At 36.2% G+C, this 25124-nt stretch overlaps 1 pseudogene; it reads right to left on the bottom strand.

Annotated features, from left to right (window-relative positions):
- Window positions 1-1057: 1057 nt before the first annotated feature.
- LOC149248414 (expansin-A10-like) lies at window positions 1058-12530 on the bottom strand (annotated as a pseudogene).
- Window positions 12531-25124: the final 12594 nt, after the last annotated feature.

Below are 25124 nucleotides of genomic sequence, written 5' to 3'. Positions count from 1 at the left end.
ATCAACTTTATATATATCTATATATATTAAAAAATGTTCAATTGAAATATTTTAATGTTATATATAGTAAAATAGTCATGTATACTTAAAAATATATTAATAACAATTTTTGTTTAATGTGTAATGATATAATGTATTAATTCATGTAAAATGTTTTAATGTCAAATATAAATAATTTCTGGAGAAGGAAATGGAAAAGATAAATGATTAAGTTCACATGTCATTAGAAAAATAATAATATATTAATTTAATTGAAAATATATATATAATGTTAATGTGAGATAAATCTCAAATATAGATTTAATTATTTTTGATAATTTAGTTTATTTTAGAAACTATATTCTAAAATATAATATAAATGCAATGATTAATTTTCAATCAAATTATTTATAAAAAGTAATAATTACTTATATGCCCACTTTTATATGTATATGTTTTCATAATATTTGCTATTTTTTATGATATACATGTTTTCATTTCTGAAGGGATTATTTAGATAACTAAAACATCAATATGTTACCTAAAGGAATTGCATTAATCACATCAAAAAATTCAATCGAAATAAAAAAACATAGGTTTTCAAGACAACAAAATCCTTAATCCAATTATTATTTTTCTTTAAAAAATATTACATCATAATCGAATTGTTTTTAATATTTTTAAAGAGCATAAGATAAACATTATCTAAAACATTTTAACCTATATTAAAAGCAATTTATAAGCCATTGAAGCAGAATTCAACGAATAAGAATTATAAAACATGGCGAGAGAACTCAACATATAGGAATAATGTAAATATCACAAACAAATAACATGAGAGGCCGAGGGGAGCCAATTAACTTTCTTCGGGCTAAGGTTCTCCGCATCCACCTAGACATTCTACGAAAACTCGATATATTAAATGGTACAGTTTATAACCAACGCGATTTACAGTGATCATATCAGAGGATCAGTACGGGAAACGTTGATGCTTGCAACCATCAACATTTTATTAGAATAATGCTCTGAATTCGATCAGAATTGTTTGACCAAATCGCCAAATAGCAGTGAACGCCATTTATTTAAACTGTTGAGACGCAGCGAATGTTTGTCCAAATTGCCAATCAGATGGGGCGACATTGTACACGGCGAGCGTTTTTCCACTGCTTATGGTCATTCTGAAAGATAAACTCTGTCCATTTAGATAAGAATTGCTTTGCCAGTTCTTTCCCCAGTTTCTCTTCATGGGTTGCCATTCGCTACTGTTTGACCCTTTTATCCACGCTGTCTTCACGTCACCTCTTCCCCCAACATTACTTATCAGAACCAGCTCAAATAGTCATGCCCATTTATGGTGAACTGTAATCCTCCCTTCTTCTTGCATGGGACCCTGAATCGATCCCATTAAAACCACCCAGTTTAATATATATGACAGATCTAATCGTAAAACGCACCATGGAAATTTCATAATTGAAAGTGTGTGCATTGGGGTAATAGTAAATTATGAACTATATACCTTCTGTAGAGAACAGGCACAATGTCGGCTTTGTATTGAGCAATCTGCAAGAAGGCAGGCTGTGACATGTCGAAACGCTGAAGGGGTACATTGCGCCACCCCCCATTGTCATTGGGCAAGGCGTTATTCGGGGGGCAGAAATTGGTTGCAGTGACGATAATCGATCTGTTTCAGGGGAGACACCATTGAGGGACTTTAGCGCCCCAACATAATAAAAAAACTTCGTAATATTGCATTTTGTAAGCAAAAATGATATTAGACTTCACCCCCGGATGGAGGTTAGGCCAGCCAAGACGGTGAAGTTGAAATCTATAGCCATCGGATAGGTCGAGTAGTTAAACTATAGATAGGCTTAACCCCAGGCTATGTTACCAGAAACGGGAAACGGAACGAACGAGAAACGAGAACGGTACGAGAAACAGAGTTTGCAGGTTTCTTGTATAAGAAACGAGGAGAGAGAAAAAACAAGATTAAATGTTAACAATATAAAACACAACATTAATCATAAAAATCTAATGTTTCCACATGTGAAGTTTTAAAGAAACATCTATAAAGAGTGATTTAATTTTAATCATAAAAATCTAATGTTTCGACATGTGAAGTTCGAAAGAAACATTTAAAAAGAGTGATTTACTTTTAAGAAAGATGTCATAATTTGCCAAATCCAAAACTTTAGCCAATCATTAATTCCAAAAAAATAGCAAACATTTATGAGAATAAAATATTTGAAATATAAATAATTAAATGTATCTCTAAAGCCACTTCTAGCAATTCATATGCAAAAGACAAATAAACTTAATAATCTAGATTGTCAAGTTCATTTTCTAGAATGGTTGTTCAACTTGACCCAATTCCAAAATCATTATTATCGTCACTAGACTTCTTGGTACTATCAAGCATGTCTTCAGCATTGTCTTGTGTCACCTCAAGTGGAAGCTCATCATCTCCATCATCTTGTGAACCACCATAATCCCACATTCTAGTGGGTCCAGTTTTATACTCTAATTGTTGTCGAGACAACAAGCGTAGATTTGAGTGTACAAACACCAAATCTTGTGCCTTTTTTGTACCTAGGCAATTCCTTTTTGATGAATGTATAAAGGCATATTCACTCCAGTTTCTTTCACATGCAGATGAACTAGTAACCTGTAAAACAAAATTAACATTATGTTAGCAATAGACATTTGAAATCTTAAAAGGAAAATAATAAAAAATGAAGATTAGACTTAATTTCTTAAACAATAAATCAATACATTAAAGGTATTCAGTATTGATCATACCTGTGAAAGCAAACGGATAGCCAAACTATGAAGCAAGGGAGTCCCTGTACCATATTGCATCCAAAAGTCTATGGGTCCAAGTTGTTCTCTATTGTATGCACAATCTTCATTTGCAAAGTGGTCTTCTAATCTCAAGTACTTTCCCAACTCAAGTCGTAAAGTAGTGCGATCCTGACGATCGTAACACCTACTTATAAAAGTGTTCCAATTTTGCATCACTTCCACATCTGTAGACGGTTTCTTGTGAAACCATTTAGGATTGAGTAAAAATGAAATTGAATGAAGAGGGCTATGAAGCATTTTCCACCTTGTCAAACTAAGTTCCCACACTTCATTTCTAGTGTCTTTGTCAATCCTAGAATTTTCATCTTCCATTATATCATGAAGTTTCTCTCTCATTTGATCCATACTCTCAAAAACATCCCCTAAGCATGGTTGATCACTATCAAATATGCGAAGGGTGGAAACAATAGGTGTGATCAAGGTGACAACATCTTCCACTCTCCTCCAAAAATCCTCTGAAGAAATGCCAATAATAATGTCCTCAACTTTTGGGCCATCTCCAATATGAGAACCCTTCCATCTCTGCCAATCCATTGATACCACCATCTCTCTCAAAGATTGATGCATTTTAATAAGACGTTGAAGCATGATGAATGCAGATGCAAATCTAGTCTCAGCACATCGAAGAAGTTGAAGATTTGCATATTTCCTATAAATTGCTATGGATGCTGCATGATTAATAATAAAATTTTGTAGTGTCTTTGCTTCATTTATAGTTTTCCCAACCCATGCAATGTTATTAATATCTTTTAGGAGCAAATTCATGCAGTGCACAGAACAAGGAGTCCAAAAAATTGTTGGATATTCATCCTCAATCAATCCCCCAGCAAGGACATTATTTGAGGCACTATCTGTAATAATTTGGACCACATTTTCTCTTCCAACCTCCTTTATTGCCTCTTTGAAGAGACCCATTAGGTATGAACCATCTTTTGTTTTTCATGTGGTATCATGGGATTTTAAGAACATAACTCCTTTCGGACAAGATACCAAAATATTGATAAGGGGACGATGGTTGACATCTGTCCAACCATCTGAGACAATGGAGACCCCAAATTCTTTCCAACTATCTTTAATGTCATGAAGTCGAGCTTCAACCCGAGCCCTCTCTTCAGATAACACTGTCGTCCTCATCTTTTCATAACTAGGAGGCATGTAACCTTTAGGGGCAGTGTTAACTAAATCCCTCACCATTTCCTTCCAATAAGGAGATCTACAAACATTGAAAGCTATGTCGTTTGCGAAAAAAAATCGCCCAATGGATGCATCGAGATTTCCCCTCCCTTTCACATCCCATAAATTTTCAAGATGGGAAACTGGAACTTGATGTTGAGAATAAGAGTGTTGACCACCAACTACTAATCCACTAGGATTGTTGTTGGTTTGAATTGAACCTTCAACAATATGTCTCAATTTTTCAAGTTCATTAAATTGTTTATGTAGAGATGCTTTCTCTGTTTTAGGTACATTCGTACATATAACTGTTTGTTCTTTCTTTCCCATTCCAAGTAAATGCCATCGAACTCTTGCTACACTCCCTGTTTTTTGTGTTTTACAATAAGGGCAAAACCAAGACTTTGAACCACTTGATCCACTTGCTCCTCCACTATAAGATTTAGTGCATTTCACAGCCGCCCACAACCTTGCTTCAAATGCCTTTTTTGCTTCTTGATATTCTTTGCTTTGGACTTTTTTTGATACTCCCGCGGAAGAAGTCTGTTGGGAAAGGGGTGGTCTACTTTGTGAAGCTGATGAACTTTCTTCCATTGTAATGACAAATGAGTGGAATAAAGAATAGATAATTCTCTTCCACAACCAATTCTAATCTGCACGATTTATATTTGAAAACTAATTAAAAAATAAAAAGAAAAATAAAACTAATACTTAATTAGAAAATACAATTAACAAAGAGTTTGAAGAAATAAATTTATTCACTTGCATAGTTTAATGTATTGCATGAGAGAATATACTGATAGAGCAATCATAATTTCATTTGATGTAAAATTAAATTCAAAACTATTGAATTTCATTACTATACTTAAATTTTACAATGTGATATGTAGTAAGTGTAATTCTATTAATTATTTTAACTTCAATATTAAAGAAAAACATAAAATTCTATTAGTGGTACAAAAAAAATATATTTAGTGCCTATTATTCAATTATTGTTCACTTCAATGTTTTTTCTATTATTGCCATTTGACCTTTATGGGTGGAAAAAGTAGTCCCTACAAAATTTTAACACAAATTTGAAACATAAACATTAGTTAAGTAATTAACAATTGTGAAGGCTAAATTTATGTGCATTTGATACTATCCAAATGAGTTAAACTAAACTAATTTTGTGAAAACTAAGAAATCTATAACTATGCAAACAACTAAAACTAAAGAAATTGTAAATGATAAATATGTAAGTACTTAAAAAAAATAAACTAAAACAATTGTGAACACTTAAATTTTTACATCACTTAAGTGCTTGTACTAGAAATAAGTGATAAATTCTTGTACTAGAAGCATTTGAGTGTAATAACAATAAAAAAGTATAACATTGCTTGACGTTTGAGTGTAATAACAATAAAAAAGTATAACATTGCTTGACAGAATATGGTACAAAGAAAATCAGATAAATTTATCTTAAATTGATGGAACTAAAAGAAAGTGGCCCTTACATGTTGAACATGTGTTTACACTATTTACGAGATTACTATTTATTAAGTTATAAAAGGAAAGAAATTATATTGTCACAAATGACCTGGTCAAACATCAAGAATATAACTAGAGAGCACCTAAGGCTATGCAAAACATTACATTCATTTATATTATTTTCTTGGGACTATACGGCTGGAATTGTTTTGAGGAAATACCACAGGAGACTGCATCAACTTTTGATTTTCCGGTTCAAATTGGATGGAAATATTTCAAATATTTGGGAGTGAAAATTTATTTAGGTATTCATTTCAAGGAAGTTTGGAAGGCGATAATACAAAAATTGAAAAAGAAAATAGGAAGTTGGGGTTCCTTTTGGTTGAACTTAGTAGGAAAAATAATATTAATTAAGTCTGTCTTATCTGCTTTGTCGAGTTATATGTGCTCTGGGCTTGTAGCTCCGAAGAGTATCAAAAAGCAAATTAGTATCATGATCAAAAAATTCTTATGGTAGGGGAAAAATAATGAGGAGAAGTTTAATTTATTTAATTGGAACATAGTTTGAGTCCCTGTATTATTTTCATTTATACTAATTAAATATTACCTTTTTAAATTCTAATTAAATATTACCTTTTTAAATTCTAATTAAATATAACCTTTTACATGGTGAACGTTCATGTTGGAAATTTTGTCATGTATAACTTATAATTTTCACTACTTGTTTTTTATATCTTTACACAATCTAGTGACTTAATATCATGTCTTTACACAATCTAATGGCTTAATATCTTTTACATTAAAGGATAAAATCAATTAACTCTTTTTCTACTTTTAATTCCTTTTAACAAATATATTTATGCATTGCAATCAAATACAGTTGCATTCATGGAGAACTTTTACTTAATAGTTAAAAAGTGATTTGGAAAAAAAATTCCTAAATCAGAGAAATTATTAAAGTAATGTAGCTTAAAACTAAAACTAATATACTTAAAACTAATAAATTATTAAAATAACATAAATTTCTCAAACCATGGTAAAACTAATATACTTAATAAAGAAAGGGTGGTTATTTCAACCTTGCATATCATCAACTAAATATAAGCAAAGTGAATCTGATCTTCATGATTACCTAAAGTATTATTTAAAGTTATATCGTTTGACCGTTAGAAAATAAATATTGTATCTAAATCTAATGGCTTAATATCTTTTACATTAAAGAATAAAATCAATTAACTCTTTTTCTACTTTTAATTCCATTTAACAAATATATTTATGCATTGCAATCAAATAGAGTTGCATTCATGGAGAACTTTTACTTAATAGTTAAAAAGTGATTTGGAAAAAAAATTCCTAAATCAGAGAAATTATTAAAGTAATGTAGCGTAAAACTAAAACTAATATACTTAAAACTACTAAATTATTAAAATAATGTAAATTTCTCAAACCATGGTAAAACTAATATACTTAATAAAGAAAGGGTGGTTATTTCAACCCTGCATATCATCAACTAAATATAAGCAAAGTGAATCTGATCTTCATGATTACCTAAAGTATTATTTAAAGTTATATTGTTTGACCGTTAAAAAATAAATATTGTATCTAAATATAAAAGGTAGAAATGGGTGGGATAAATATTGTATTTAAATATAAAAGGTAGAAATAGGTGGGTCATCCTTATTTGGATGGTAAATATTTTAAGGTCTTCCAAAATATTCCCAGATTAATAATTGTTATGGTTCTAATAGATTATCAGAATATCATAATGCAATCAATATTTCCAAAGAAAAATTTGATATTGTCATAGAAATGTTCTATTTCTCCTGTTGATATTAAATATGACAGCGCTGAAAAATATAAAAGGAAAAAATAGAGGAGAAACCGCAATTTTAAAGTGCTTGGGAAAACTTTGTATAGCCAAGTATGATCATATAAATGATGGCCTTACTTTGGTAAATTTCAATCAATCGACTGTCCAATTACCAATCTTGACTGTAAACATAAAAAGGATATATTGGTAATTTGGTAATAGTTTATTATTGGAATGCACGGGTTTCTATAAAAAGGCCGTAAGAAAAACAAAGTGGTAAGACTTATCACTTAGAAATTGGAAGGATATGTAAAGGAGATCCACTACCAGTGAGGAGTTTGGGTAATTGAGTAGCCTCTAAAACCCAAATATAGGTAGTCTAAGGGGACACTGCTAATTTATGAGATTGTATATTGGATATAAATTTGTTGAACATAAATCATGGCTAAAAGAATTAACGAAAAAAAGAGTTACAGTGGGGAGGACACGTTCGGGAATAGAAGTTCAAAAAATATTTAAGTTACCTGGAATGACCTGAATTAAAAATACTTAAAAAAACATGAAATATGGAGATATATGAAAGCGCTCCCGAAGGAGGGTCATGCATTGTTGGAGATTATTTTTTGGGGAGTGTACCCTTAATGTTCCATATCACTATTGTTTATCATTTTTAATTTTTTTTTGCCTGGATTTTACAATACTAACTTTGAGCTGAAAAATATGTAAAATAGAAACAATGAAACAGATATGGAATGTAGTCAACTTATATATATAAGTGATGTTGGTATATGATCAATGTAATTACCATTTTTTTCCTTCGAAAAAAAATGATAATTGTTTTTATTCGTGAATATATATAGCCTTTGGAAGATCTGTGAAATTTAGAATTACATGGGCATTGGGGATTCCAAGGTAATCTGCAAATCTAGTGGTCCAGATTGAAAAATCCTGATAAGCTAAAACTTTTGGAATCTAAAAAACCTATGGTTGAACTGACTAAAGTAGTCCATGAATTCTATGGTGAATTGGCTGTAGACGATAAAAATTACTCATATTTGTTTATGAACCAAAGATTGTGTGATTTAATTTGGAAACTATCTTCTTTAAGAAATATATTCTTAACCAATAAACGTTAAACCTAATTAAATCATACTAGGCTATTCAAAATTTTAATCTATGTTAAGGCCATTTTCTTGCTTGGCCATTGTACGACCGGGAAAAAGGCAATACTGACGCAGCGAGGTCATTTTCTTGCCAGCCAAAAAGCAAGCACTTAACTGTCCATCTTAAAAGCGTCTGTCAATCAGCAAGTGCAATATCTTGGTTTCTTTTCGCTAATCTCCTTTTAAAACTAAATCTGTCCATTTGCTGGACCCTTGGCGGTAGAGTGAGAGCAAATTATTATCAGTATAGTGCTCATTTCAGTCACACTGTGCTGGATCTATTAAATCTTCATGAGCATCATTGTTTGATTTCTAATACTTAATTTGAGTAAATATGTGACCACAGAGACCAGAAATCAGTGGACTTACCAACAGTTGCAATCATTTAAATACATTGAAATTTTGAATGAATTATTTTGTACTATGCAAGACCTGTTATATAAAGGCTCTCAGCAGCAGGGGCATTTTGTCTCTGTTTGAAAATAGATGTTACGGTTACGGTTTACCTATTACAGTTTATTTTGTCAAGATATTTTTTAAATTCAACAAAAATTCGAAACCACAGCTAAAATAAGAACACCGTTTACAGTTAAAGATCAATTGCTAGCCTAGGTTCATTGAAACATACCAGTGAATTGGGAATTCTCACAAATCCAAAATGCTATGGACTCTGTTCGATGCGCTCCTCTCTGATTAAACTGCTCTTGACCGGTGTCTGTTGAATGACGAACCTACGCTCCTCTCAGCTTAAATCGTGCTCACACCTCGCGTTACGGGCAGGCACTACGCTCCTCTCAGCGTAAATCGTGCTCACACAGCCGCTGACTCACAGAACTCAAGTTGGAAACCACTATTTTTGAAATGGACCAACTCGGCAACTTTTGTTTTTTAAATGGGATTTAACGAAAAAACGGAGACGGAACCAAAACGTTGCAGGGAAAACGGATAAACGTTTTTGCATAAAACGTTGGGGGAAACGATCAGTTTCGCCAAAAACCAGTTTCCTGTCAATAAAAACGAGAACGCCCGTATAAAACGTGGTTTCCCGTCCCGTATGGTTTCTGGAGCTGTTTTTCGCAGAAACGCTGCCAATCGTAACGTTTCTGGTAACATAGACCCCAGGCAAGTTGTTACGGCAAGGAGAACTTGCAAAGGACCCCTCAATCTCGATCATGAATAGATACTGGCCGAGAACGAGGTGAACTACCAAAAGATTTGCCCCAACTTTATTGCTTTGCAGAGAGGAAGGGAGTTTCATTCATAGTGTACCTTTCTCTTCCTCCCACCGGGCATTCAATCCAAAGATTAGGGGGCTGGAGCTCTTCTCGCAATCCAGCCTAAGATTAGAGGATGCTCTCCCTCAACTACAATTATAGGTCTCCCTCAACGGATGGGTAATTTAGATAGTTGTTAACTCCAGAGGCAAGACAATTTGTTCTGTTCCCCTCCCTTCCTTACCCAACGAGGAGCAATACACTGCTATGCTACGGGGCACCGGCCAATAAACACTTCACAATCCAATGCTGTCACTATCTTCCCACCGAGGCTAAAACCCTTGCTTTCCTAACGTCAAGCAAGCAATAAATTTCAATTTACTTATTGGGTGGGGCGGCGTTGGTAGAGTCCCTACGGGTCCTCTCCCGGTGGTCGAGCAACTAAAGTTTCAATTTACTTATTGGGTGAGGGGCGTTGGTCGAGCCCCGTTGCCAGTCCTCTCCCGGTGGTCGAGCAACTAAAGTTCCTTGCTTTCCTAGCGTCAAGCAAACCCCTGCCGGTCCTTGCTTTCCTAACATCAAGCAAGCAATAAATTCCTTGCCTGGTCGACTAGCTATTAGAAAGGTACAGTATAGCATGTTACGTATAGAATATGTTTCCATTCGATTATTTGGACGGTAGAAAGCATAGTTTACCGGATAGTTCTCTTCTCTGGGAGGGCCATGAATTGTTCGAGCATCCCTCCTTCCGAGCATCAATCGACAGGGCGAAAGAGGTACCCGAACTTCGTCTTGGGGCAACAGTGGTTCTTGTTCACTTTCCATCCTGATTGTTACAGCACACACCTGAAACAAAGCATCGATCAGGATAGAAACAAAGGATATTGTTCACCTGGGGTATAGAACTTGGGGGCTGGCCTAGCCAAGTGATAAAGGATGGCGGTTCAGGATGGATCGGTCGGATGAGGCTAACTACCGGGGGCTCCAGCAGGAAATAAAGATGCGAACAATGGCCCTAAATAACTCTAGTTGGGGTTCAGGATGGCTGCTTCTGCATGCCAGGTGGGTAACCTGAGCTGGACCATCACCTCCTGCCCGTGAAAGGAAGTTATTGTCCCAATCCATCATTATGAAGTTATTGGCCTTCCAAGACTTAATCTGAAAGCATGCTCCACAAATCTGGCCATCACTAAACAAAGCAGTACTGAGGGCAACAGTTTTGGTGCCATATCCATTGCTATGAAAATTCCCATACCCACATGCACCTCCTGCAATAAAAACAGATGATCAATTTCTAATTAGATGATAAAATTATTTTTTGTTTTATTCTAATCAATTATTTATTTTATTTTATTTTCAATGTGTACATTACTTTTTGACCATTCTGGTAGTTAGGGTTTTTTTAGTTTGGTAGTTCGTTTTATTCACTCTATTACTTTCTACTATCTCTAGCTATGATTAAGGGTAGAAGGAAGTCATTATTAGGTTGATCTGATATCCAATATTTTATTATGCAAATAGGTTTTAAATTTTCGGACTTTTTGATTTCCTTAGAACTTAAAACCATGACATTATTGTGCTCATCTAGTCGAGACCTTTCTAATGATATACAATTTGGCCTAACCCAAATCCCAGATCAAAAGATATGCCTATTCAATGATTGGCCTAGCTATTAGAGCCACGTGAGTTAACCTGCTATGTGGCACCAAAGTGGTCCCCACATGGCATTCACATGACTAGGTAGGGATAGCCACTTTAATTTTTTGACTCTTTTATTGAATTGACTCTCTAAACCATCTCAACAATATATTTTTCTTGTTAGATCTATTCCAATGATAGGTTTCAAAAATTGAGCATCCTTATGTCGATTGTTGATTCCCCGAATAACGAGTATAATCATGAAATAGCATAAGTTTATAATATTAAGACTCACTCACCCATTGTTTGAGATGCATCGCTTCCACCATAAAAGGTAGCATGAGCATTGTTTGAGATGCATCGCTTCCACCATAAAAGGTAGCATGAGCAACAGTCCATCCTGCAACATTCATAGTGAGAGATCGCAGCATGGTAAGCATAATTAATGCTGTTGCGCCTAATACCCTCAATGCCATTGCCATTGAATTACAGTATTTTTTTGTGAATCAGATAGAGTACTACCTGATTGCTCACTGGTGTTTGAATAATTTGATTTAAGCTCGCATTTATAGAGAAATTTTGCAGTGGTCTAATGAAAGCCAGGTCTCCGTAGCTTCAGGTGTAAATGTACAACGATCCTATTACAATATATTGAATATTCACGTTGAGTATGGATGCGATTGATGTAACAGTGGAAAACCTTCAATCGCAATGTGTGTTTGTATATGGCATCAATTTAAAAGCGACATGTTCCAGCCGGCGCTTATCTTTGTTCTCGTCGCTAAATAGTATTCTCAATAATTGCACGAGATCTTCGTCAAAATCATAGTGCCAAGTTTTTTGTATTTTTAATTTCTTGTGGATATTTTGAAAATACTAAAAACATTGAAACCTACTTTAACATAGACGCTCAATGATAGTGAAAGATTTCATATTATTATGATATATTTGAAAACACAAAACCCAACCACAAGAGGATTTTATAATATTCCACTTTGAAATTAATATTTGCACGGGCTTTGGTGGGATATATAGGGAATAGCGTGTTCCAGGTTTATGCATATTGGTAGGCTGTTCCAGTTCCAGGTCCATCCTCGCCATTGATCCAGAAGCATCAGTAACGTAGGCAAGGGCATATGTAGCAGTTGGTTCTACAGTTGGTTCTGTCGGTGAAGCAGATGAGTAAGAAGCATCGGTAGAGGGCAGAGTCCAAGGTGCGGGCATCAGAAGCAAAGCCAAGGACTAGGACTTCTGTATACGCCATCGAGCGCAGACTTTAGGGTTATGAAGCTAGGAATGTTACACTGGTAGGATATGAGTCCCGAAATATCCGTAATCATGATCCTGGAAATTTCCACAAGCCAGTCCCTAGTCTCATGTGTAGCAAAGAGTCTACGTTGCATGTTGTTCGAGGGGTGATGGGAGGTGAGGAGGGGCGGTGCGCTGTCTCTCCGGTGAGGTTCCTGTCAGGGTATGGCAAAGGGATGAGTTGTCAGAGCTAGGGGTTGTACTCCCTGGCTTTAAGCAGGAATATGCCGTGTTGAAGTCTAAAAATTTAAGCCAAGGATGGAAGGTTTGTTGAGGATGTGAGAGAGTCAGGAATTGAGGAAACCTTCAAATTATCATTAGGATGGTTTCAGAGTTGGATGATAAAGTCAGGAGTTGATTGTTTGGTCAGGTACTTATTTTTGTTGGGGTTTTCACTTTCGGGCTGTTGGCGGTTAAGGGGATGTTGGCGTGGTTAAAGGTTTAGGGATGTTTGGTTTGAAGGTGGGGTGATGGGGCTCCATCAAGGCTGGCCGAAGGTTCAAGGATCAAGGCTGGCTAAATCAAATCGGATTTACCCTTTAAATAGGCCTTCAAAGTGGTTTAAGGTCTATTTAAAGGGTAAATCCGGTTTGATTTAGCCAGCCTTGATCCTTGAACCTTCGGCCAGCCTTGATGGAGCCCCATCACCCCTCCTTCAAACCAAGCATCCCTAAACCTTTAACCCCGCCAACATCCCCTTAACTGCCAACAGCCCGAAAGTGAAAACCCCAACAAAAATAAGTAACTGACCAAACAATCAACTCCTGACTTTATCATCCAACTCTGAAACCATCCTAATGATAATTTCAAGGTTTCCTCAATTCCTGACTCTCTCAAACCCTCAACAAACCTTCCATCCTTGGCTTAAATTTTTAGACTTCAACACGGCACATTCCCGCTTAAAGCCAGGGATTACAACCCCTAGCTCTGACAACTCATCCCTTTGCCATACCCTGACAAGAACCTCACTGGAGAGACAGCGCACCGCCCCTCCTCACCTCCCGTCACCCCTCGAACAACATGCAACGTAGACTCTTTGCTACACATGAGACTAGGGACCGGCTTGTGGAAATTTCCAGGATGATGATTACGGATATATCGAGACTCATATCCTACCAGTGTAACATTCCTAGCTTCATAACCCTAAAGTCTGCGCTCGATGGCGTATGACTTTCATTCAGCTCTCAAGAGCTAGGAGTATCTAGGGTACAACTACAGTCTTCACGGTTAGTATGATGGTAATAACATGACAAATTTATTCAACGAATATATTATTAGGCTAAGACAGTTAATAGACTTTGAAGTCTGTCAGGATCCATATGAAGGATTGAGGATAGTTAAACTCACGTTTAAGCCACCATATGTGCGATGCACGGAGGTTGAACTTATTTCATTGGCTATCATGCGACTATTAATTAAGTATGCTTATAAAGCTGGGTTTAACAATGGGAAATTTACCATTGGTTATGTGATTATACTCCCTACAAGGGAATTATCATTTACCGTCACTAAAACAGCTATTTCGTTGACGGGTTCTCAAGGTAATACTGGTCCTAACATGGATGTCTTTAATAGTATAATGCAGGTGGTAATGCGAGTTGCCGAGGATTATGAAAAGGAAGTTCTCTCAGGGTTATTCCTTCACATCTATTATACGAAGGGGATACAGAACAAGGAGATCATTATTAGCGAGGAGGAAAGTAATTTCCAACTTAGGGAATTAATTACTTCTGGCGTAGTAGGTGGAGAACCACAAGCAGTGAAACCTATGGTGAGGAAACCTCATTATCCCAATTATGTAACGGCACTCCCAGCTAGGTGTAAGGACATGAAAACTTTCATTGTGGCAGATACAAAGATTGTTCTCGTCAATGATATACACGTCCCTTACGTAGCCGGTTACCTCATTGTATACCCTGGTGATGATATTGCAGCCATGTCTATTCCTCAAATCTTTTTCAGTGAGGATTCTGCCTTCCTGATGCCTGAATTTAAAGATAGGAGTCATTACATGATGTCACAATTTCTAGAAGCATTAGGTTTGGTGGCTGAGAGAAGGAATGTTCACACTGTGTATTTACATAACTTATCTCGGTTTGATGGCATCTTATTACTGAAGCATTATGCTTCTCATGACTCTAAGTACACCATCAAACCTCTGATGAGGAATCTTCTGCTCTACGAGTTAGTGGTTTATCGGGGTAATAAGCTTGTGTTACATTTCAGAGATTCATTAACTCTGCTCCCAAGTAGTCTTGATACCTTAGCTAGGACTTTATGTCCTCAATTAGGATCTAAAGGATCTATCCCACATGAGGATATACGAGTTGATAATCTATCTATTCTACGAGAGCAATTAGTGGAATATCTTAGACAAGATATAAGGCTGTTAGGTGGTGTCACGCAAAAGGCCCAATATATCTATTATACTGAGTTCCAGGTGGATATATTGGGGTGCATGACATTGTCATCACTAGCTATGAGGATATATCGTACGAGCTTTTACGATCCAAACACCTTTCCTATCCATATACCTTCTAGGAATGATGTTGGTGTACATGCACCTAGATTAGCTCCAGTTGTTGGTGTACATGCACTTAGACTAGCTGTGTTGGTGTACATGCACCTAGATTAGCTCCAGTTAACTTATTGCTTGCATGTGGCACATGTACACATTAACATAAGATAAAGCACACTTAGCTTTAGTTACCTTTAGTTATTTCATGTACAACTAAGCTTAACTTAGTTGCTTTTATGTATTTATTCTGAAACTAATATTGTAGAATCAATTTCATTCTTTTCTCAATTCTTGCTCACTTCCTTCCTTCTCTTGCAAGCTTGTTTATTGTTTTGCAGATCTAGATCTGTGTATCTCAAAAATCTTACATGGTATCAGAGCACAGGGATTTGTAATCAGTGCACAAGCAATTTTATTTGCAGGTTCAGAAGATTGAAGAAACAACAAAGAATGGAGTCTAAATTGGAGTTTCCACAATCGGCAATTCTCACTCCATATAATTATTTCGAATGGAAGCCAAAGATTCAACTTCATCTCAGAAGTAGAGGCTTATTTTGAATAACCATGGAAACGGAAGTTGAACCAACATCGGCAATGGAGAAAACAAGATATTTCAATAGCATGGACGAGGCCTTTGGCATCCTATGTTTATCTATTTCTCCGGAACTACTATTTCATGTTGAATCATGTTCAACTCCAAATGAAGTATGGAAAAATTTGGAAGGATTGTTTGGAAAGCAGGATGAAATGCAAGGTCACATTCTTGAAAATGAGTTAAACTCATTAGATCCGAGAAACTTTGAGAACATTCAAGATTTTTTCACAAGGTATAAAGCCTTGTTGGTTCAGCTGAAAGGATGCGGGATCGACAAATCCAAGCAAGAAAATCAGTTGATTCTTTCCATTTTATCAAAACTTGGTCCAGAGTATGCAGTATTCGTCTCTACATTCCACACAGTCAGATCTGCAACTGGTGCAGCTTGGAAGATGCCCTCACTGGATTCTTTTATTCAGTCTTTGATGCATGAGCAAGATAAGCTCATCAAAATGGGCACACTTAAAAATTCCAAAGCGCATGCACTTACTGTGCATGCAAAAGGAAAGGCAAATTCCAAAGACCATCAGAAAGGAAAAGGGAAGAAGGATCCTGATCCAAGAAAGGGAGGACATCCCAAACCCCCTGATGGATCATCTGGCTCAAAGGAAAGGAAAGGAACGAAAGGGCAATCAATGTGCAATTATTGCCACTGTGGTTTTCATCCTGAATCTGCATGCATGAAGAAGACTATAGATCTTATGGCGCAGACACTCCAGCAACACAATCTTGGAGACCACATTCCTGAGAATGCTAAGAAGAAGTCTGGAGAAAAAGCACCAGATCCAAGAGGTAAAGGGCATGCTTTGATTGCTCTTCATTCTGCACCACAAGAATGGATCATCGATTCAGGAGCTTCACATCATATGGCTTCTTCAAAGGAATCCTTTTCTTCTCTACATGCATACTCAAGTCCTCCCATTCTCATGGGGGATAATTCTGCAGTTGCAGCAACTGGACAAGGAAGAGTGCAATTCGAAGATGGAAGTTTTGAAAATGTCTTGCATATTCCAAGGCTTTCTGTGAATCTTCTCTCAGTGTATCAGATGACACACACAGGCAGCGGAAGGAAAGTGGAATTTACCCCAGATTCCGTGAGCATTTATGACATGCAAACCAATTTGAAGATTGCATCTGGCAAGGTAAATGATCAATCTTGTCTGTATACATTTTCTGATTTTGTTCCTCAATCAGATTCTATTTTGCTACTTACGCATGCAAATGAAGAAAGTAGGATTTGGCACGAGAGATTTGGGCACTTGAATTTCAGATATATGCAACAGCTTAGTAAACAAGGGATGGTCAAAGGATTGCCAACCATTGAATTTTCAGATGGTGTTTGTAATGGATGTGCTCTTGGAAAGCATCCACAAGAAAAATTCGAGAAGGGGCATGCATGGAGAGCCTCTTCACCTTTGGAACTTGTACACAGTGATCTCATGGGTCCATTTCCGGTGCTTTCAATGAGCAAAGCAAGATATGTGTTGTCATTTATAGATGATTACACGAGATTCACTTGGGTTTACTTCTTGAAACTCAAGTCTGAAGTTTTTCAACATCTAAAGATTTTCAAAGCACATGCAGAAAATCAGTCTGGAAAACGCATCAAAATACTCCGCACAGATAATGGGATGGAATATGTCAACAAAGATATCAAGAATCTTTGTGATGAAGCAGGCATACAGTTGCAGCATACAGTTCCTTACACTCCACAGTAAAATGGCGTGGCTGAAAGGAAAAATCGATCTTTGAAAGAGATGGCTAATTGCATGTTGCATGCAAGATCTCTTCCGTCGAAATTGTGGGCCGAAGCTATTAATTGTGCCCCATACATCTAGAACAGATCTCCTCATAAATATGTTACTGGAAAAACACCTTTTGAGGCTTGGACTGGCATGCAACCTGAAGTTAGTCATTTCCGCATTTTTGGATCTCGAGCATGGGCCCGCATTCCTCCAAAGAAGAGAAAGGCTTTGGAGCCTCAAAGCAAAGCATGCATGTTTATTGGATATTCTGATGAAGTCAAAGGGTACAGATTGCTTGATATCCACACTGAAGAGCTCTTTATTGAAAGGAGTGTAAAGTTTGACGAAGATATTTCGCATGCACCAGTAGATGAACTTGTTACCAAATTTTCATCACCACTCATTGATGAGTATGCAGATGAAACTTCAGACCAACATTCTGATGAAAATGAGTCTTTTCTTGTGACCCCTGTTAGACCACCAGTTGTTGAAAATCGAGATCATACTTCTGCATGTAGTTCGGAAGATTCTCGACCACCTTCAACACAAAAATGGCACAGCATGAGTGATATCCTTGATGATCCTGCCTCTATCCCTCTGTTAGAGGAAGATCCGCAAGCAATCTTAGCTATGGAGCCATCCATGCCCATGCATGCTTATATGATGCATGGATCTGATCCACAAACTTATGCAGAAGCAAATGGGCATCCTGAATGGGAAGCCGCCATGGATGAGGAATATAACTCTCTCATTGAGAACCAGACTTGGGATTTGGTTCCGCTACCTTCAAATCGCAACTTGTGAGATGCAAGTGGGTTTACTGGACCAAGAAAGCATCAAATGGCCAAGTTAGTCGATATAAGGCACGATTGGTAGCAAAAGGTTTTCAGCAAGTACATGGTGTTGACTATGATGAGACTTTTGCTCCAGTGGCAAAAATGGATTCCATTCAGCTAGCTCTCCCCATTGCAGCAGCAAGAGGATGGGAGGTGCATCATATGGATGTGAAGAATGCCTTTCTTCATGGTGATCTCGAGGAGGAAATCTACATGGAGCAGCCACTGGGATACATGCAGAATTCATCTCTGGTATGCAAACTAAAGAAGTCTCTCTATGGCCTCAAGCAGGCACCTAGAGCATGGTATGCAAAGATGGATTCTTATTTGTTATCTCAAAATTTTGTACGCTGCAAATCTGATTCCAATGTTTATTTTCTGAAGAAAATTGACTCTTTGTTGATCATAGTACTCTACGTAGATGATCTTTTGATAACGGGTAGTTCAGCTTCTGTCATTACTAACATCAAAACTGCATTGCATAAGCGGTTTTCTATGACAGACATGGGCTTGCTAAATTTCTTCCTTGGACTAGAGATCCATCAGCATGATTCTGGCATTACCATTTCTCAACCAAAATATGCCAGAGATCTTTTGGCACGATTTCACATGAGTGACTGCAAGCCAGCAGCCACACCTTTCTTATCAGGGATAAAGCTTGAGAATGGCAAAGACACACCATTGGTTGATTGCACATTGTATCGCCAGCTTGTGGGAAGTCTTCTTTATCTCACTCACTCCCATCCTGATCTCTCCTATGCTGTCGGAGCAGTTTCCAAATACACGCAAGAGCCACATGAGTTACACTGGAATGCTGCAAAGCGCATCCTTCGATATGTCCAGGGGACAATCACCTATGGGATTCATTATGCAGCCAATTGTTCTTTGAATCTCATCGGGTTCACAGATTCAGACTGGGCTGGCGACACCATTGATCGCAAGTCTACTTCCGGTTATGTACTTAGTTTGGGATCCGGCCCAATTTGTTGGTCAAGTAAGAAGCAGACTGCCATTGCTTTATCATCAGCAGAGGCCGAGTATAGAGGAGCAGTCAATGCCACTATTCAGGCAATTTGGCTACAACATTTCCTATCTGAGCTTGGGATTAGTGTCCATCATCCAACTATCATCTGGTGCGATAATCAAAGTACGCTAAAGTTTTATTAGGCGTGGGTATTATGGTGGCCATGCGGATGCATATATCCCATACGGTAAGAATGTGTACCACTATGATGTTAACTCCTTATATCCATTTGTAATGAAAGAATTTAAGATGCCTTATGGCAAACCTGTATGGAATGGTAATTTGGAAGGCCAGGACTTGTCGAACTTATATGGATTTATCGAAGCATATGTGGTATGTCCTAGGACTATTACTCGACCTTTCTTACCCTATAGAGACAGTAATGATACATTACTATTCCCAACAGGTAGATTCGTAGGGATATATTATAGTGAAGAATTGAAGTTTGCCCAAGACTTGGGTTATAGGATTATACCCCTAAGGGGCTACTTGTTCGAGGAAAAACCAAGTCCTTTCGCTAGCTTTGTATCTACCCTCTTCTCCAAGAGACAAGAGGCAAGGAAAGGTGGAAATGACGCAATGGCCTACGTTTACAAGATCCTTATGAACTCGCTGTATGGTAGGTTTGGAATTAATCCCGAAAGTACTACTACTGAGGTCTGCGATAGAGCCAAATATGATGAATTGACTCAGAAAGACAACTTTATATGGGGTGATCAACTAAGCGATCATACCTATATAGTCAGTTACCTTTGCAATGCTTCACATGTTTCAGACCTGGATTGGAATCCTCCTAAGATCTCTGTTGTACAAATGTCCGCTGCTATTACGGCTTGTGCTCGTATTCATATGTACAAATACATATGCAGAGAGGACTGTTACTATACTGATACTGACTCCGCCATTCTAGGAAGCCCTCTTCTAGAAGATGAAATATCCATGGAATTGGGTAAGCTAAAGCTGGAGCACTTTGTAAAGGAAGGTATCTTCTTAGCACCAAAAAGTTATGGGTTAGACGCAGATGGTGAGTATATAGTTAAGCATAAGGGTCTGGGTAAACACTTGGTCGATTATGAGTGGTTCAAATCCCAATACGCTGATCTCTCTCGCACTATGCATCTCACCGTGGAACGCAACTTCAGTATCAATTGGCACACTCTGGATATTGAGAGGAAGGTGAAGCATGTGACTCTAGGAACCAAGATGGGGTCCAAAAGGGACCCTAATTCACCATTTTATATAACACTTCTTTATTTGTGAAATATATGCTGGATAAAAGACTCTACTTATTATCTTTGTTGCTTATTCAATTTGTTAAAAGCGAATATATCCTACCCTTTTCGAGGATGTGAAGATATACTTCTAAAAAAAATATAGAATTTAAATAAATCAAATTATATTAAAAATAAATTAATTAAATTTTAAATACGTTTAAATATCTTATGTTTTAAGATTTTAATGATTGAATAAGAAATAACTAAATTGTTGATTTAAATATTCGTTTCTAATAGTAGAAAATTGGAAGAATATTGAGAATATCTTTACATATAACCAAATTAAGCTTTATAGATATCAAATCTAATAAGTGGCCTTAACTTAAAGTGTTGCCAGCAGCTGTAGTCCCTGCCGTGAAACGCTAAAAGCACACTTGTTTGATAAAAATCATTGGATGAAGCAATTTTTTTTAATTAAATAGAATGTTAAAAATTAAATAAATTTACAATATTATATATATATATATATATTTGAAAGTGCATACCTATTTGCGTTCTCATATATCTTATTAAAAGTGCATATTTCTCAGCATTTTCATATATCTTATTTTTTACTATTATTGAAAATAATGTTTAATTGAATATAAATTAATAAAATAAAACTTATTTATAAATAATTGAAGTAGCAAATATAACATTAATATTTTATTAAAAAAATATACAAACCTCTCAACATAAAAGTCTTACAAGACTTTCCAAAACTTATCACAAATAAGTTTTACTATTTTCTAAATCTTACCACAAATAAATTTTACCATTTGAAAACTATTAGGTACAAATGAGTATAACTATTCGGAGAGTCAATTAATTATTGAAAATTGTTACCCAAGAGTTTCTGGAACTTACCGCAAATAAATTTTACTATATTTTACGGTTTTGATGCGCAAAAGTATTCGGATAACTACTCGGAGAGTCAATTGATTCATAAAAAGTGTTACACAAGAGTTTCCACAGATAAATTTTAACATATTTTACCATTTTGACATATTTTACCATTTTGATGCACATAAGTATTCGGAGGATTCAATTAATTCATTCATTCTCACTGATACCAACAACACTGAGCTATCATTTCACTAATAGTAATGTTGGCTCCAAGGTTACAATGTACCATATGTATATAAATATTTATATTATATATAAACTAATTCGATAAATAAAAAAATAACATAAGTTTCGGCAAAGTGCATTATTATGTACGATTTAGAATGTAAATGAAATATGAAAATGAGAATGTAAATCAAATAGTTTGATCCTACTGTTGAGCATGGTAATTGTCTTCCCCAAATGACCAGAAGTTGTTCTCATCAGTTAGGTGGTCCCCTTCTAAGTTGCCTCACGTAAAGAAGATAGACTTATAACGAAAATATGATTTGTTTGTGTCTTTTGATTTTTGACTGGTTTGTTCATTTTTCGTCCCTGGTACTTATGGAAAACTCACACTCGAGTGACAACCCCCCGTTGTTCAAAAGGAAGTTAGTACCTTTCTTCAGATTTTTGACTGGATTGTTCATTTTTCCTCCTTGATAGTTATGGAATACTCATACTTGAGTGCCAACACTGGGATGCTCAAAAGGAAGTTGTTTCCATCCTTGTTCATATTTTTGTGACTGTGAAAGATACCTTATCTGCGAAAAGTATTCAGGGAAAAAATATCCAAATATTTTGTTGCCCCAAATGCTATGAACAATATAACATGGTTTCACATAATGGATATAAATAATGTAACATAAATGTCAATATAAAAAATAGTAATAATCAACATTTCCTGAAAAAAAGAAAGATAAACTGAAACTAATTGTAGATGTAGTATTTAAAAATGGAATGCAAATTGTGAATGGAAGATATTTAGTAGAGTAAGTTATAAAGACCACCAGTTAGCTCATCCAAAAATAGCAAATAAAGATGCATGAAAATCTCAATAACAATCCTAAGAAGCCTATTCTCTACACCACTCAATGGAATGCAAACTGTGAAGGGAAGATATTTAGCATAGTAAGTTATAGAGACCAGCACTTAGCTCATCTAGAAATAGCAATTCGAGAAATAGCAAATAAAGGTGCATGAAAATGTCAATAACAATCCCAAGAAGCCTATTCTCTACACCACTCAATCTTCTCTCTCCGTATTTCAGCGAAAGTTTTTGATTTCCATAGGTCTCCTCCAAAATCTAAATGTGCATGAAGATCTCAATACAAATCCTAAGAATCCTATTTTCTACACCACTCAATCTCCTCTCTGCATATTTTAGCCAAGCTTTTGATTTCTATAGGTCTCCTCCAAAATCCTACACAAGCCCTTCACTGAAATACTGATTTGCACAACAAAGAAGTGTAAACAACAACAAGTTCCCTTGATAATGAAAGAAAAATTGAGTGTTTTAAGGTGACATCATAATATTGAAACTCCAAAAAGATTTATGCATGAAAGGATGTAGAGCATGTTAATAATGTGGCATGATAATCATTATTTAATTAAATTACTAATATAAGATAGTTGATTAATGAGACTTCGTGTTACATATGTGGTTATTTGTTCCCATATGCATGAATAACATGTGTTGGTGTTTTTGTAAAATCTGTTATTTCGCTTTGTTTTTTTCCTTTCCTCCCACTCGGACCGTGGCGTTTGTCTCCTCCATAGATGGTCAGTTCTATGTTCCTCACAACTATAAGTGTCTCTAATCTCTATGCAAGTCTATGCAAGCCCATTTACACTAGTGAAAGTAGAGTAAGTAGTATATTAGCATGGGAAAAAACTTATATGTAAATATGTTGGTTAATTCGCTAGTGAAAGGTGGAGTGGTGTCCAATCCAAGATAAGGTAAATTTGATTCTATTTCGATTCTGTTAATAGATGGTCACGATATTCTGAGGACCACTCATTTTCTAGCACGACTAGTGGAACCAAATTGATACACCTTGATCATGGCAATGCTAGAAGAAATAAATGCATTCGACTAAAAAAATGAAATGAACTGGTAATAGGAAACTAGCTCCGTGTTCTTAGTTTCTAAACACATTGGAGATACTTTTTAGGATGTTCCTCCAGACTAGATGCTAATAACAATGATTGGAAATTCCCTTTGTAATTCACAATTGGAGGGAAAATTTGGGTTCCCCCTCTATATAAGTAGCTTGGGAAGAGGAACAGTAAATTAAACTTATCAATTTTCAAGAGTAACTTGGCAAGAGGAACAGTGAATTAAACTTATCAATTTTCAGGGATGTCATAAGGAGAGGCACATATCCCCATTGACGAGTAGGCGAGGTAGTTGCCATTGTGAGGAAGTTGTATTAATTATAAACGTGATAGTAATTATATATGTGGGGTATACCGATAGCACAATGGTAAGGTTGTTTATCAACTTAGATTACTGTTGCACAAGGAAGAGCGTAAGCACTTGTGTAGTGTGCTTATCCAAAGGCTTAGAAGAAGAAAAGTGAAAAGTGACTGTCGAAGCAGAAAAGTGAAAGAGCATCATTCTTCTGCAACATGGTTATGTTGGTTATGTTGCTCACATGGGTAAGTGTTTTTTTTTGCTACTCCAACTTCTGGGTGGTATTCAAACTATCTTTGTCTTGTTATTCCAATTATCTTAAGCAAATCCAACAAATCAAAAACTTGCTACAATCTGGTTATTTGAAATAAATAAAAGCATCAAGGTGTTGTTTCAACAACTAGCTATTCCAATTATCTAAAATAAATAAAAACATAGAATCTTTGCAAATTACAATGTATACCTTCACCTATTCAGTCATTTAAGCACCACCCCTGAGTTGAACCAGGCTTTGGTGTTGCATGTGTTCCATTGCCCAAATCTCTGCCATGAAGCCCTTCATTCCCTCTGTGAACTCCTTGATTATACATTTGACTGTGATTTCCTGGTTGCTCCCAGGGAGAATACCCTGTAAACCTTACTAAAACCGTTGTTTCCCAATACCTTTTGGTTGCGGAACCATTCCTCGAGATGTCTAGTTATCCTTCTCTGGTCCATCTACTTTTGGAGCTATGCCTAGAAGGAACCGGGAAAACTTGGCAACGAGATAGGGTAGCCGCTCCTAAAACAGGGATGGGCAACCTACTCACTTCACCAGAATGCTATATAGTGTAAGGTTCCTTCTCAGAGAGCGAATCATTATTGAATTGTAAGTTTATCTCATTGTTTCTCTCACCATTTCTTTCTCTGGATAGGATACTGTTACTGGAGCTCAGCAAAGCTCCTCATTAATTTAGCAGCCTCACGATGGCTGACATGCTAGCAGTTGGATAAGGCACACACATCATAAGTTACAACACGCACACCCTTTGATTAGGAGATTAGGAAAATTTAAAGTATGCATGTAAACATTAAATGTTTTTGAATTAATGTTAAAGCCACACTAGCATTAAACTGCATCGGAATAAAATTCAAAACCTTTTATCATATGTACCAAGAAAATCATACATTATCGCCAACAATAGGACATCCAAGTTATAACTTTGGATATAATTTTGTTTGCATAAACATTCTTATTA

This window comes from Pinus tabuliformis, chromosome 7 (genome assembly GCF_031772625.1).
Source record: "Pinus tabuliformis cultivar Carrire ecotype Pingquan chromosome 7, CPIR1, whole genome shotgun sequence".
NCBI lineage: Eukaryota > Viridiplantae > Streptophyta > Pinopsida > Pinales > Pinaceae > Pinus > Pinus tabuliformis.
Note: the sequence above shows the minus strand (reverse complement) of the source record. Positions and strands in the feature narration are given on the sequence as shown.